Raw genomic sequence first — 14,678 nt, 5'->3', positions numbered from 1 at the left:
CCTCCCGTGTGCCTCACCCCGTGCCGCTCTTCATCTGTATCCTTTGTGACGTCCTTTATATTAAACCAGAAAATGTAACTAAGTGCTTCCCCAAGTTCTGTGAGCTGCTCCCGCAAGTTAACCCAACCCAAGGAGGGGTCGTGGGACCCCCGATGTGTAGCCGGCTGGGCGGAAGCACAGGTCACCACTGGGGCCTGTGGTTGGCATGGGAAGTGGGAGGTCTGAGCCCTCACCCTGCTGGTCTGACACTGTCTCCAGGTAGAAGGCGTCAGAATTGAACTGGGTCACCTGCCTGGCATCTGCTGCAGAATTGATTGGTGCAGAATTGATTGGTTGCCTGTGGTGCGGAGAGACTCCACACACTTCTTGGTGTCTGGGGGCCATGGAAGTCTTCTGTGTTGACTGTTGCAGGGTGAGAGCAGAGGAAAACAGTTTGTTCCCCTCAGTCATGAAGCCTCCAGGTTGCACCAAGGTTGTGAGAAGCTCACCTGAAGCAAAATCGCAGTGATCAATTTTGGAAAAAGGAAACATAGGAAGTAGACTTGCCTCATTCTCTGATACTCCCGGCCAGCAAACCCTCAAGATGGGTGTCCCCGCGGGGTATCTGCCTGCCATGGCATGGAGCCCTCTCTCTCTCGTGGCCACGTGACACACAGCTGAGGATGGCACCGTGACAGTGTTTATGTTACGGGATTGGGAAGCCCTTGGAGTGTGCGAGGCTGGTGTGTCCCTGAAACGGCAGGAGAGGGATTGAGAGCAGGGTCTTGGTCTGCTGGGGCTCCGGTAACACAGTGCCGCAGGCTGGTGGCTTCAACAACGGATGTCCATCTTCTCACAGTCCTGGAGGCTGGGAGTCCAAGGTCAAAATGTCACAGGGCTGATTCGTCCTGGGGCCTCTCTCCTTGGCGTGTAGACGTCGTTTCTCCCTGTGTCCTCACATGGTCGTCCCTGTGTGCGCGTGTGTCTTAATCTCCTCTTCTTATAAGGACACCAGCCCTGTTGGGTTAGGGCCCACCCTAGTGACCTCATTTCAATTTAATGAACTGTGTAAAGCTCTTGTCTACAAATACAGTCACACTCTGAGGTGCTGGGGGTCAGGATGTCAACGTATGAGTTTGGGGACAATCGGCCCGTGGCAGGCAGACATGTGGGCTGCAGGCCCTGGGTGGTGGGTGGTGTGGGCGACGGGGTTCTGGGTACAAGTGAAGGCCAAGCTGACGGAGCTTGTGAGTAAAAGAAGAGTGGGGTGTCGCCCTCCTTGAGCGAAAGCTGTGGCTGCCTCCTGTCCTTAAGCTCTTCCTGGGAAGGGGCCTGTGGCCTGAGCGATGGGCTGAGGGACACGGTAGCACGGAGGGGCTTTGGGGGATGAGGGAGCGTCCCAGGACCACCACACAGACACAGCTGTCCGGCATCCCCCGGTTGCAGGTCTCAGAGGAAAAACTCTGGGGGGATGCGCCCAGGAGGCAGGGGGCGCGCATTTCTGTGAGGAATTGAAGAGCTCTCAGTGGAGAAGGTGCGGCTCCCTGACAGAACGCCGCCTGCTCATTAGCCCGCCCAGCAATTTCCGATGGACGCCTTAGCACTCCCCTCTCATGCCCCTGCCTTCGGCCTCAGTGACTGGCGTCTCCTCAAGGAGCCATGATTTCTTTGTCCATTTTTTAAACGTGTTGAGGCCCTTTAGAAGGAAAACCATGCAGCCAAATGAGGTAGACGTCTGTGCGGGTTGCTATTTTGTAACATGAAATTTAGGTCTCCAATTAGATAGGTGTGACTATAAAGTATGGAAACGTTTTTAGAGAACAATTAGCTTTCCTGGGATGTTGTGTTATGGATCTTGTTACTAGGGATTCAGGAGTGGGTTTTTGAGATTTGAGCAGAGAGAGGCTTATGAGGAAACAGTGAGTTCTTTGAGCATCCTTGGCATCCCGTGTTGCCAACCTTCTGTGATCTGACACCACGGCTCAGTGTGTCCCGAGAGCTCCTAAGAATGCAGCGCTTGGGCCTCCTAGCTGGGTGAGTCCGACGCCCTCCATGCGAAGATGGCACGAGCACGGCCCCACGTGTGGAACCGGAGGCAGACTGATGAGCTCCCGGGGATTTCAGTTCCAGCCTGCTCTGAGGATACTGGGGGGCTGACCCTGTGTTTGCTTGGAGCACCCTTCAGGGAGACCCGTGGCTCCAGGGGCTGGCGCTGAGTGACCGCAGGTCAGGTCTCAGGAGTGAGCGATGCCGGGCAGCACCTGAGAAGGGGACACCTGCGAGGTTCGTTCCGAGTTTCGTGGGGACTTGTGTTGGCCACCGCCTCCTGAGTCGCACTTTTGCCTTGGGAGGGTGGCCGTCTTCCAGTGTCTTCCCGATCTCCCTCCTCAAAGCCACTCCTGACTCTTCCACTGCCCTCTCTGACCTCAGCCCCCACTGTTTCATCAGCTCCTGTCCTGGCACTTCCTCACCTGGTGCCTCATCGCCTGGCACTTCCTTACCTGGCGTTTCATCCTCACCTGCCACTCCACATCCCCTGCTGGCTGCCTCCTCCCTTAGTCTTATGTTTGGAGTTCCCTGCATTTGGCATTCCCTAAGGGTAAGACCACCTTCTACAGTGGTGCAAACTCCCCCTCAGAACTAGGGGCGCCGGGTCTGCAAAGGCCCCCAGGCCTGGCTAACCTCTGAGTCCGCAAAGCCTCTCGCATGGCTGACCTCCAGGTCTGCAGGGGCCCCCGGCGTGGCCATCCTCTGAGTCCATGAAGTCCCCGGCGTGGCCAACCTCATTGGACGAGTTTGCTTGGACCTTTGCGCCCCTGGCATGCTGCTGTTCTGCTGGTTTTCGTAAGCCTGGCCCCTTGGGTATGGAAGACGCACAGATTTTAGGGGTTCCATTCATTTTGCAGACGTTCTGGGGAGCACATTTGTTGATCATTGGTACCAGCTGAATACCAGAGGGTGCACTCCAGAATTAGAACTTTAGGGACTAGTAAATATGAGAGAAGCTGGCTCGGGAGACCTGCTTTCGCTGTAATAAAGAACAAGGCATAAGCATCACAATCAGAAGTTCTCCAAGCTTCAGCTGCCCATGAACGGCATGCTATGTCTGATAAACACATTTTCATGAGTAGAGAATAATTTTAACAGACCCTAGGGTCTATTGATTCATAATTTAACCAAATACAGTTTCTGGAGCCAAGTTAGTTCTGCAGCCTAAGTGTGGAAAGCTCGACTGCTTTGTCTGTGTTTCACTTCCTCCGCCACCCACGACGTGCGGGCAGCACCCTCAACGTAGCCCCTTCTTTCACCAGAACTATCATCTCCGCATCAGCTCATGTCACCGTCCGTAGAGTTGGAAGGAAACCACTGTACGTAGTATTTTCACACTTCTACCTTTCAGATTAACTCAGAATGTGTCTGGTCACATTCATTTTATAACTCTGGGTGTGGAGAAGGAAGCATCTCTTACGCCTTTCAGAATGTTTACAAGCTAACTGCCCTTGTCTGATACACACACAAAAATGGAGCTGCTTGGCCGGGCGCGGTGGCTCAAGCCTGTAATCCCAGCACTTTGGGAGGGCGAGACGGGCGGATCACGAGGTCAGGAGATCGAGACCATCCTGGCTAACAAGGTGAAACCCCATCTCAACTAAAAAATACAAAAAATAACTAGCCGGGCGAGGTGGTGGGCGCCTGTAGTCCCAGCTACTCGGGAGGCTGAGGCAGGAGAATGGCGTAAACCCGGGAGGCGGAGCTTGCAGTGAGCTGAGATCCGGCCACTGCATCCCAGCCTGGGCGACAGAGCGAGACTCCCTCTCAAAAAAAAAAAAAAAAAAAAAAAAAAAAGGAGCTGCCTACATTGGAATTCTAGCGAAGTACTGAAGTTAGAACGTCTAATGCCTTGTGGTCATACCTGGATAAGATGTGGGATGAGGCTTTGCACCTTGTGAGGTTAGCGGGGCCCACTGGGAAGAAGGGTTGCGTTGACTATTAGGTTAAAATCCTGGTGCTGGACCCACGACCTGTGAGGTCAAATCGGACGCACAGGCCTCCCGGGCAGCGGGAAACCCAGAGGCAAGGACCTGGTCTGGCAGGGGTGGCGCTGAGAGGTTGGGGTTGCCCAGTCTGACAGTGAGGGGCTTCCCAGCGCTGCTGTCACTACCCTGTGGGGGCTGCGTGGGGAAGTCATTGGTCTCCACACAGCTCTGCCGTCTGTGACTGTGACTGTGACTGTGTGGTGCCTCGGTTTCCTCATCTGCAAAATGGACTCAGGAGAGCACCTACCTGCTAGGGTTGATGTGATGATCAAATGAGTTAAATGAGTTAAATCTGCATGAAAAGCACTTAGAAGCACCCGGCAGACAGGAGGCTGTGGGGAACTGTTTGCTCTTAGGGTCACTTGTGCACGTGGTTAGTGCAGGCAGGTGCTGGCCATGAGCTCCTGTGCACAGCAGGGAGCCACTGCCACGGTCATCCTCACATACAGTCAGGTGTGTGACCACACTGATGATCCCAGTAATGAAGTATGTGGGGATTTTCCAGGTAAATGAGAAGGAAAAGGGAGGTTCTGAGAGGAAGGGTCTGTGGTTGACCTCATTACAGTCACATGGTGATAGAGGTGACATCCGTGGTCATTATTCTCACAGATGCCCACGGTCACAGAGAGCACAAGCCCGGGCTTCAGCACCCAGCACTTCGCAGGCTGCTCTGCCATAGCGAGCTCCTGTCCTCCCTCCCTCCCTCCCTCCACCCCAGGAGCCTTTGTCCAGCGTAGGTCCCAGGAGATGCCCAGTGCTGAGAAGAAACCCAACCTTTGGGAGGAAACACTCAAGAAAACTTACAGTTGTGATTTGAAAATACAAAAGAGCCGATTGTTCCTCCTAAATTATGGGATTGGCTGGCGTTTGCATCTAAATTGGGCTCTCAGCAAAGGTTCTGTTTTTTTTTTTTTTTTTTGGCTTTACTCCTTTATTAATAATGTTAAAGAAATGAGACAAATCTCCAAAGCATGAAAACCAATTTCTCAGCATTAGTCCTAACACACAATTGTGCTACTTAATTCCCTAAAGGAAAGAACTAGTATTAAGTTTCATTAATGACATTTTTGGCAATCTATTAGGGATGGTGAGCTAATGCCCCAAACAAGACTTCGTTTTTGTGAGAATGCCTTATCTCTTAAAATGGAACTTGTCATGGACAATGAAGAGAAGGATTCCGGCTGGAGCACCTGTTAAACGCTGCACAGGGGACCACACGCGGCTCCGGGCTCTGTCTTCAGGTCTGTCATGGGGCGGCAAGGCTGGGGCGGAGGGCAGTGTGTGATGCTCACGCAGGGAGCAGCACGGGGTCACCTGCACCTCTGAGGCCGAGCTGTGTGGCCTTTCCGGCCATTCACCAAAGGTGCCTCCGCCAGACCAGAGCCACGACCTTCCCTGTCTCAGAGGAGCAAACCCAGCACAGAACACTTTGAACAGAATCACCGTATTTGTGGAGGCTAATGGGACACTGAGGTGCCACCTCTGCGGAGGCTAATGGGACACCAAGGTGCCACTCTCCGGAGGCTAATGGGACACCAAGGTGCCACTCTCTGGGTGTGGAAGCAGCCTTTCCCTCTGACGTCCCCGATGCCAGTGGGGGACACAGGAGGCGGGACCCTCCAGCCGTTCTGTGAGCGCCTGTGCAGTGTGGCGGGACGGGTGCGTGCTCAGTAAACGATGTTGAATAAATGCATTCTTTGGCTGCAAACCAGATGCGCGCTCTAATCACGTCGGCTCACAGAAGGGCACATGTGGTGCTTGGGACAGTGTGGCTTTCACAAGCAGGCCTGAGCTTCAGTCCTGCCACCTTCTCTTCCTGTAGCCTGAAGCATAGACTAATAAGAGTTAAAATGGCATTAGGCCATTTGCATGGCCTTGCACATCAGCTGTGAAGCTGGAGCCCTGGGTGTGCCCAGCATGGTGCCCAGTGACTCTGAGAGCCTGAGGGTGGCACGTCACCTCGGGGGCCATTGGGAGCCCTGGACGCTGTCACCTCTCCTCCCTCGGAAGCAGCCATGGGGCAGAGGGTGGGAGCTGCTGGCTTGGGACCAGCTAAACACCTCTTGGGGAAAAGTATCTCCGGCCACTCAAAGCAGCCTCATCACTTCCTCCCTCGAGGAGCTCGGCAGCAGACGGGGTCACAGGCGTGGAACTTCCCACTTTGTTTCAGGACAGCCAGCAGCACGTCCCTCCCTTCCTCCGGGTTTGTAGTTGTTTGTTTGAACTTGAGACTTCCTGAGGCCTGGAAGGTGTTTTTGGCTTGCTCCATAAGGCAAGGGGTCCAGCCCACGCAGGCCCCCCCGCCCTGTCCGAGGAAGGAAAGGCCCAGAACTTGTACACAGCGGGGCAGGCGCGGCAGCCGGGTCTCTCGGCACCACGGCATTGTCTGCCTGCTCTTCCCGGTGTGTAGGGCGGTGGTGGCTCGGGCCAGGCTCCGGGAGGCCAGGCCTGGGGCGAGGACAGCTGAGGGCTCCGGGAGGCCAGGTGCTCTGAGGAGGTGGCTCAACCCTCTTGGGTTCTTTCTTGTGACTTGGTGAAGCCCAGAGTCATTAGAGTCCTGAGCACCTGCCTCTCGTGACCATGCAGCACCCACCTGGCTTTTAGCTGTCACCGCAGAGACCCGAAGGCTGTGTCTCCAGCATCAGGGGTCGCCTGTGGTCCCTGCGTGAAGAACCAGAGCTGTGTCCGCTTTGTAGCAGCCTTCGTGACAGGGCAGCTCGATGGCCGAGAAGGGAGCATCCCGAGGGACCCTGCGGCGGCTGTGGTCGCTGCCCAGGAGGCACCGGGGAACTGCAGGGCGCTCGAGGCCAGGTGAGATGCAACGGGGTCGCGAGGCATGGGGGCAGGTGCGGTGTCCCCTCTGCAGGTGTCCTCTTAGTGGGCAGGCACCTCCCTAGGGTATTTCTCTCCCCACTTGACCAGCAAAACCTGTGCAGCTTGGAGACTTTTTAAAAAGGTGGAGATGACTGCTAGGCGTCCCGCTCCAGGTCTGGGGGTCCAATTTTCTTTGTTCGTGTCGGGGTCGGCCCCGTCCTGCAGTTCTGGAACCTGGGCGTAGGAATTTCTGCTCCGATTGGAAAGACGAGCGGACTCGAAGTGAGGGAAGCGGCGGTGGCGGGTTTAATGAGGCTCCCCTGGGCACATGCGGTCTGTGGGCAGCTGGGTGTCCTTTGCGTCACAAGAGGTGTGTTTTGGGGGAATGCGGGCGCAGAGCTGTTGCAGACGCGGCCCAGGCCAGATGGACCAACAATGCAGGCTCGAAGTGCCACACACAGAGGAGCTCAGGCTGCCCAGGCCCCTCTCAGCCATTCAGGAACAGCAGGAACAGCCCGATGGCACAGCCTAAACTCTCACAAGTCACAACCAGTGCTTTTATTAACTTCAGAGGAGCAAGGGCATTCTGCTGGCTTGAGGGAGAAAGGAACTTTTCTGATTTCCGCTCCCTCCTGCCCTTTCCTTGGTCTGGCGACCTGGAACCACGGCGGGCTGTGGAACGTGGGGCAGATGTTGGCTGGAGCCAGCCCCCTGCCCTGCTTTGTCCTGGCTCCCCATGGGGTTTGGGAGCGTTTCCTTCAGGGATGGGCGGACGGCGGCCGGGCATTGGCAGGCGAGCGTCAGGGAGAGGAAAGGGAGGCAGCGCACACATCTAGATGGTGCCTGACTGCCCTGGGACCGAGTGGCGCTGGCCAGGAGGGGCACCACGCGCAGGACAGCCTCTCAGGCTGCCGCCTTTCCCTTTCCCCCGCCTCGGGCATGGACAGAGCCTGTCACACTGAGGAGGACTGTGTCACTTGCTGCTGGTCAGCTAAGTGTACGCTGTGTGGGTGCAAGTACCCCAGGGCCAAAATAACAGATCCCAGTCTCCCTCCGAGTCCACTGACATCCACCCCAGCACGGTGTGAGGGAGGCAGCCAGGGGCCGTGCATGAATCCCGCACACGCCAGGGTGACCGGAGCTCCATTCACGCCCCACCACCCTCTGCAAGCTGAAGTCATAAGACCCTGGACGTGAGCACAGCGGGGGCTTGGAGACGGGGACCCCGAGACATCTCCTTCCTGTGCAGTGGGGACCCTGAGGCGTCCCCTTCCTGTGCCTGAGAACCCCTGAGACATCTCCTCACTGTACATAGGGACCCCCGAGATGTCTCCACACTGCACGGGGTACCACCCTGTTCCTTGTGGGAGCAGGAGAACGCAGGAGCCACAGTGAACTTGTCCCCGTAGCTTTCACAGCAACAGGGGCCCCTCTGCGGTGGCAGCAGCGGGAGACAAGGCGATGAGTGTCATCCGCTGTGAGTTCTGCGGTGCTCTGGTCCCCTGTGAAGACACTGTCCGTGACGTTCACACTCACTGAGCCACGTCCTGCCCTTGGCTGGAATGTGAGGGCGGTGAGGCACCCCCATCCTGTAAGGAAGTGTGCACCGAGCCCTGGTCCCATGGCATCTGAGTGGAGCGGCCCCCACGGCACAGATCACCTGGGTATAGTGAGAGGCAGACCCTGGGTCCCTGGGCCTGTGAGCCTGAGACTGGGTGACCACCAGCTCCCGGCAGGGTCCACACCCCGAGGCACAGGCAGGGGGACGCACGGCCTCTGTGTGGGGCCTCCTCCTCCAGGCCAGGCGGTGCAGGTGCAGCTCGGAGCCCAGTGCCCTCTGCCTCCCATCGCCTGGGCTGCCAGCGTGACCTGCCCGGCATGGGCGCCTGGGGACTGAGCCTTGTCCGGCCCCCTCCCAGCCCTGGCTGTCTCCCTCGGCAGGAGCGGGGCACCGCGCAGGTTTTCTTCCCGGGATGTGTGTGTCTGATTGGAAGGTGGAGGAGTCACAGACGCCCCTTTGTGTTTCCACAAACACAAACTGGGCAGGCCCCTGCCGGGGCTGGGGGAACATGCTCAACTCGCGTTGGACCTGAAGGTTGGGGGGAACCAGGCCCGGAGTGCAGCGGTGGAGGCCATGTCTGAGGGGTCAGGCAGGGGGGGCCCAGCAGAAAGCATGGGGCCGACGAGGGGTACCAAGGGACAAGAGCTCAGGAGCTTTGGAAAGAGGTCTAGGGGCCTAGTGGGCTCCAAGGAGGGCAGAGAAGCCCCACATGCTTCTAGTAATAGGGGCTGTGCCCACCTCGTGAAGGGGATTTCTGGGCTGGGGACGAACGCACAGGATGTGGAGGGGTAGGAAGGGCAGGTGACAGAGGCTTTTTCCAAGATGTTGGCCATGCAGTGGAGAGGAGTGGACTCTGGGCCAAGGGTGGCCGCGTCCATGGGGCCTGGAGCCTGCAGATTGCAGGAAACCACAGAGTGGTGGCAGCAGGGGACCCAGGGATGGAGTGAGCCCCGGCTCTGTGGTGGGCGGCCGGGGGCGTCTCCCCAAAGCTCTGCCCTCTCTGTCCATCAGGTGGGAGTTGCGGCAGACGGGGAGTCAGGGGGGCCTCCTGTGGAGGACGGTGTGTGCCACGGAAGGCTGCTGAGCCCTCATTGTGTCTGGTAGGAGCAGGTGTCACAGCTGTGCCGAGAGGCCTGCCCTCGTGTGCTGTGGGAGGGGAGAGGCATGGTTGCGGGGAGCTGGACCCTCAGGACGGGGTGAGCTGTCGCAGCAGTGGCTGAGCCTGTGCTGCACAAGGGGCTTGGCGTGATGTCTGCGATCGTGTCTGTGGTTGGAAGTGACGTCTGGGCTGGAACCGACACCCAGCTGGAGCCATGACAAAGGACAGGATGATCAGGGAAATTGTAGAGAACAAGGGCAAGGGTGGAAGCTTGAGGGGCGCCGTGGTGTGGAGGGGGTGCGGGTGGAAGAACCCTCAGGAGCTGGGCTGGGGCTGGGGCTGGGGCACAGCTCGTCCCCGAGTCTGTGGTGGTGACTCTAAGGAGGCGCTGGTTCTGGCGAGGAGGTTGGGGAAAGCACTTCCTGATGCGTTTGGGCGTGGAAAGTGGTGGGGGCAGCCAGGCCGGTTCAGTGCAAGGCCGGAGGTGAGGTTCAGGTGCAGCCCACAGGCTGTGGCAGGGACGCAGCAGCTGCCTCAGGGTTTGTTGCAGGTGAGGGGGTAGCAGGGCCCCTCACACAGGTCTAGGGTTGCAGGTTCATGGCAGCTGGGTAGGGACAGGAAGCTCCAGTAAGATCCACCATGGGATTTTTCACCAGAAACTCCTAGAAGTTAATTCTGTGTCATGAGAATAAAAAAGTTAAGATGCCTTTGGCTTCCCATCTGCTGGGGAGCGTGCCCAGTGGCACGGCGGAAACCCAGGCCGGACCTCACAATTGCAGGATGAGCCTCCTCCCTTCTGTCCGGCAGGCGGCCTTCTCCGGGCGTTGCCCTGCACCTCGACGGGCCCAGCGGGGCTTGAGTCAAGCTCCGTAAATGCAGCGCCCGACATCTGAGGGCCGCCACACTGCGGGTTCCCATCTCCGCAGCCCGTGGCGCTGGGCAAGGCAGAGCCTTAGGTGGAGACAGGGAGCCGGGAGGAGTGTCGGATGCCTGTGGCCTCTTTACAGCTCCGTGGCCTGCCTTATCTCGCCGGCTCTGCCCTTGGTAATCAGGATGTGAGGCGGGTGACGGACACTTGAGTGCTCGTGACATATTGTGGCCCTGGGGAAACGTGGCGTCTGCAGCCTCCTGGGCCTTCCCTTCTGCCTGGCTCCCTCCTCCTCCACCCGCCCACCTGTGTGCCTGGGTCAGGCCGGCTTCTGCATCTCCGAGGACAGCCCTCTCCCCGCGCTGCCGCTGTTTTCCTTGGGTTGAGCACGGAACAAAGCCCCTTTGGGTTAGGAGGCAGGTGGACCTCCACCCACATGGAGGAGCAGCCTCCGCTGCCCGGAGGAGACGGTGCTGGCAGAAAATGTAGCTGCGGGTGGCAACTTTCTGATAACCAGGAGGGGATGTTGTCCTTTTACTGAGTGGAGGTTGGGGCCGGTGCTGAGGTTGTCCGCCTCCCCTCTGTCCTGCACGGCCTGGGGGGGAGATACCACCACCCTGCAGAGACAGCAGCACCCTCGCCGGGCGCCAGATCTCCCGGGGTCCACCTGTGCTGCTCTGCCCTGGGGTATTCGGAGCTGAGTTCCAATTAAGCCAAGAAAAACAGATTGTTTTACTTAGAATTTAGAAATTCTCCTCCTTTTTTTTTTTTTTGTTGTTGTTTTGGAGATGGAGTCTCACTTTGTCACCCAGGCTGGAGTGCGGTGGCGTGATCTTGGCTCACTGCAACCCTGCCTCCTGGGTTCAAGTGATTCTCCTGCCTCAGCCTCCCGAGTAGCTGGAATTACAGGTGTGTGCCACCACACCTGGCTAATTTGTTTTTTATATTTTCAGTAGAGATGGAGTTTCACCATGTTGGCCAGGCTGATCTCGAAGTCCTGACCTCATGTGATCCACCCACCTCAGCCTCCCAAAGTGCTGGGACTACAGGCGTGAGCCACCGCGCCTGGCCTAGAAATTCTCTTCCTAAAACGTGTTCGAGATTGGCACAGGAAATTTTAAACAGAATCAGCATTCACCGTAAGAAGCAGATAAATACATTTGAGGCACCCGGGGTGAGTGATCTCAGCTAAACTCCCCTTTAAGCTTCCTGGTAGTGCGTGCAAAAAGGAAAACATTTGGATCTAAGATCATGCACAAAGAAAAGCTGTTCTGGGAGGAACCAATTCCTCCGCGATCGCACTCAGCTCCCTCGAGGGAAAGCTGGAAGGGGAGAGGGCGTCAGGATGCGGGTGCTGGTGTCTCTGTGCGGCTCATCCTCCTTCAGGGACCCCTCTGCTTCTGTCCATCCCTCAAATTGCCAGTCGTGTCAGCATCTGGGGCCGTGATCAGATGGAGGAAGACTGGCAAGCAGTCACCTCCGACAGGACTCTCTGGCTCAGTCTCCCCAGGAATATGCTGCTCCCCAGGCACAATGGAAAACGTGCCGCGTGTCATCTTCCGGCTGCCTGTTTAAAGCAAGGGAGGCCACGCCCCCAGCGGGCGCGCCGGGACCCAAGGTGAGAATAGCTCAGGTTTGTGCCTTTTTCCGCAAGTCCCTCTCGGGCGGGCGCAGTGTGTCGCCTGGACCTGCGTGTAAACATCAGGGCGGACCAGGAATCGGCCTCCAGGAGGGTAATTACCTGGCGTACTCCGTCCCAGGTAGTGGGTAAAATGAAAGTAAAAAGCCAACTGGTCCCTTATGCAGACTTTAGGGGACAAAGTTCAGCATAGAAAGGTCCTGTTACAAGGAGAGGGTTGTGGGAGCCCAGGGCAGCACGCGTCCTCCCTGGCGTCTGATCCTCGCCATGGGGGACAGAAAGCCTGTCCAGATTTCCGTGGCGGAAATGAAAAGCTACTACCTGTATTCTGAGTGGTGCTCCTGGCTGCTGTCCCTGGCTGAGGGTGAGTCTCCTGGTTCCCCGTGAGTCCCTCGCAGGTGGCGTGCTCAGAGCAGTAGAGGCGGCCTCTGGGTGAGGCGGCATGGAGGTGCCCTCTGTGGATGCCCCATGCTCCACAGGGCACATGCAGTCTGTGTGTGTCCCCTGTGGAATCTGCAGTAGCTCAGGGAGTGGGGACGAGGAGCAAATGAGCTTTTCACCCTAAAGTTATCCTTTGACCCTAATTTATGTCACAGCTACCAAAACCAAGTAAGCTCCCTTTGTCTGGCAAGCCTAAGCCTCACACCACTGTGCAAACAGCTGGGGGCTCAGCCTGCACCAGGCTGCCCCACGTCCTGAGAGCTCTGATGTCCGGCGGCCGCGGCTGCAGGTGCAGGACAAAGCCGAGGCCATGACCGAACGCTTTGCCGTCCCCTTGACCATGGGACACCTGGTGATATGCCTGAGGATTGGCCCTGGCACACTGAAGCCCGGTTTATGCAGAGCTGCCCGTGGTCAGCCGTGCAGGGAGCTGTGAGTCCCGGCCACTCTTCCCGTTCCGTGGTCAGTGAGCCCCCGGGGCCACGCGTGGGGCTGAGCAGGTCTCCTGCCTCAGAAGGCATTTCCTTCATTCAACCTTGAAATCCAGAAAATGCCCTGGAATGAGGGAGGGCTCGCCCCTTCACTGGCTGAATGCCATCTGTGTGTCTGCCTGGCATGACCTGCGGTCGGGGTCTGATCCTGGCTGTGAAGACACGGCCTCCATGAGGATGGGGCCGCAGATGGATGCCGTGTGGCGCTTTCCCGGGGCCCAGAGTGCTGAGTCCTTGTCCTCAGAGTCACAGCTCTGCTGTTTATCAAACTGCATCCACTCTCTTCTGAACTCACCCGTTCTGCAGATGCGGAGAGTCGGAAGGTCACGGAGAGAAATGCTGAGTATCACAGGGTTGGCAGAGCGTCCCGCGGACGGTGCGGGAGGACACGGCAGGAGCTTAGTAGACGGCAGCACCACCACCCATTCACACCTGGGCTCCCCCAAACCTCCCACCTCCCCACGGTCCCGCTGCCCTCGGAGGACCCACCGCGCAGGGGTGTTTAGGACGGTGGCGGCACTCCCGAGACCACAGGCATGTCTCTGAGGACACGCGGTCTCCTGGGCCCGCTGGTTAGGACAGAAACGCAGGAGCCATGCAGAGTCTCTGTGACACTGGGGACCCTGAGGGAGGGAAGCCCCATCGGAGGGTCTGCTGGGCGGGGCCGGCCTGCCTGTGGGTGGACACTGGGCTGAGGGTGCCAACCCCGCCACGGGGCCTCAGTCCTGCTACAGCCAGGTCTGCGCTGCGCCCTCACTCCCCTGCCCACCTCACAGACCGTGGTGCGCTCCCCCGACAGCGGAGTGTACACTGCACTCTGCCAGGGCCATCTAGGCTCTCTCAGGACTGTGGGGATGCCACAATGGATGGACAATATGCAGTTACGTTTGACAAGAAAACGAGCCGGCGTCCTGCCTGAGGCTCCAGGGAGGCTTCAGGTGGGACTGGGAGCCAGCGCCAGAGCTGGAGCACGAGGTCACAGGGCCACAGCCACCCTGGGCTGCCGCGTTTCCATCTCGGTGGGTCCTTTCACGCCGATGGCACCCGGTGAACTCAGTCAGTGGAGCTGCCTTTCCCTGACGCCGTCCCTTCACCTGGCTGCAGGGCCACAGACAGCAAGGGCCGCAGGGCCGCTGCAGCTTGTTCAGGTTCAGGTTGATGGGGTCCCAGAAGGCATCTCCCTCACCTGCCCCTTCCAGTGCTTTTCCAAAATTTTGTTGTCTGCAGCCACGCGGAGGGTGGTGTGGGCCTGGAGCACCTGCAGCCCCAGTGGGGGGCGGGGACCTTGTAGACGCAGCCCAGGGCTCATTGTCTGCCCCCTGATCTGCCCAGCACAAGTTCAGCACCAGCACCCATTTGTCTTTTTCCTCTCTTGCTTTTCACTCACTGCTCAGACTCCCCTCCTCAGACAAATTAAAACCACGTCAGAGTGGCCTAGCAGGGGAAGCAGAGCCGGCCTTCTGCAGCCTCACAGCTGAGTCCTGGAGTTCAGAGATTTTAGCTGCTCTGCCCAAGACGGTCCAGCAGACTAAGGAGGGGGCCGGGTGTGAGGTCTCGGCCTGCGCTGCACGTGACGTTTTCACTTCCATGGTGGTGGCAGAGGAAAGGGAAGTCCTCTGGGCTGTGGCTTGCTGGTCTTTGCGCGGTGGTGAGAGGGTTGGCCGCTGGGCTCCCTCGCCCCCATCCTGCCTCCCATCCCTGTCCAGGGCCTGGAAGGGGCCAGTGTGTCTGGAAAGTGTGAAGTCCGGC

At 58.2% G+C, this 14,678-nt stretch overlaps 1 protein-coding gene and 1 pseudogene across 1 annotated transcript in view; both read left to right on the top strand.

Annotated features, from left to right (window-relative positions):
* Positions 1-14,678, top strand: part of MCF2L (MCF.2 cell line derived transforming sequence-like) — a 256,715-nt gene that overhangs the window by 93,085 nt on the left and 148,952 nt on the right. The window lies entirely within an intron of this gene.
* Positions 7,349-8,027, top strand: LOC105539250 (annotated as a pseudogene).

Source organism: Mandrillus leucophaeus, unplaced genomic scaffold, assembly GCF_000951045.1.
Source record: "Mandrillus leucophaeus isolate KB7577 unplaced genomic scaffold, Mleu.le_1.0 Scaffold201, whole genome shotgun sequence".
Classification (NCBI taxonomy): domain Eukaryota; kingdom Metazoa; phylum Chordata; class Mammalia; order Primates; family Cercopithecidae; genus Mandrillus; species Mandrillus leucophaeus.
Note: the sequence above shows the minus strand (reverse complement) of the source record. Positions and strands in the feature narration are given on the sequence as shown.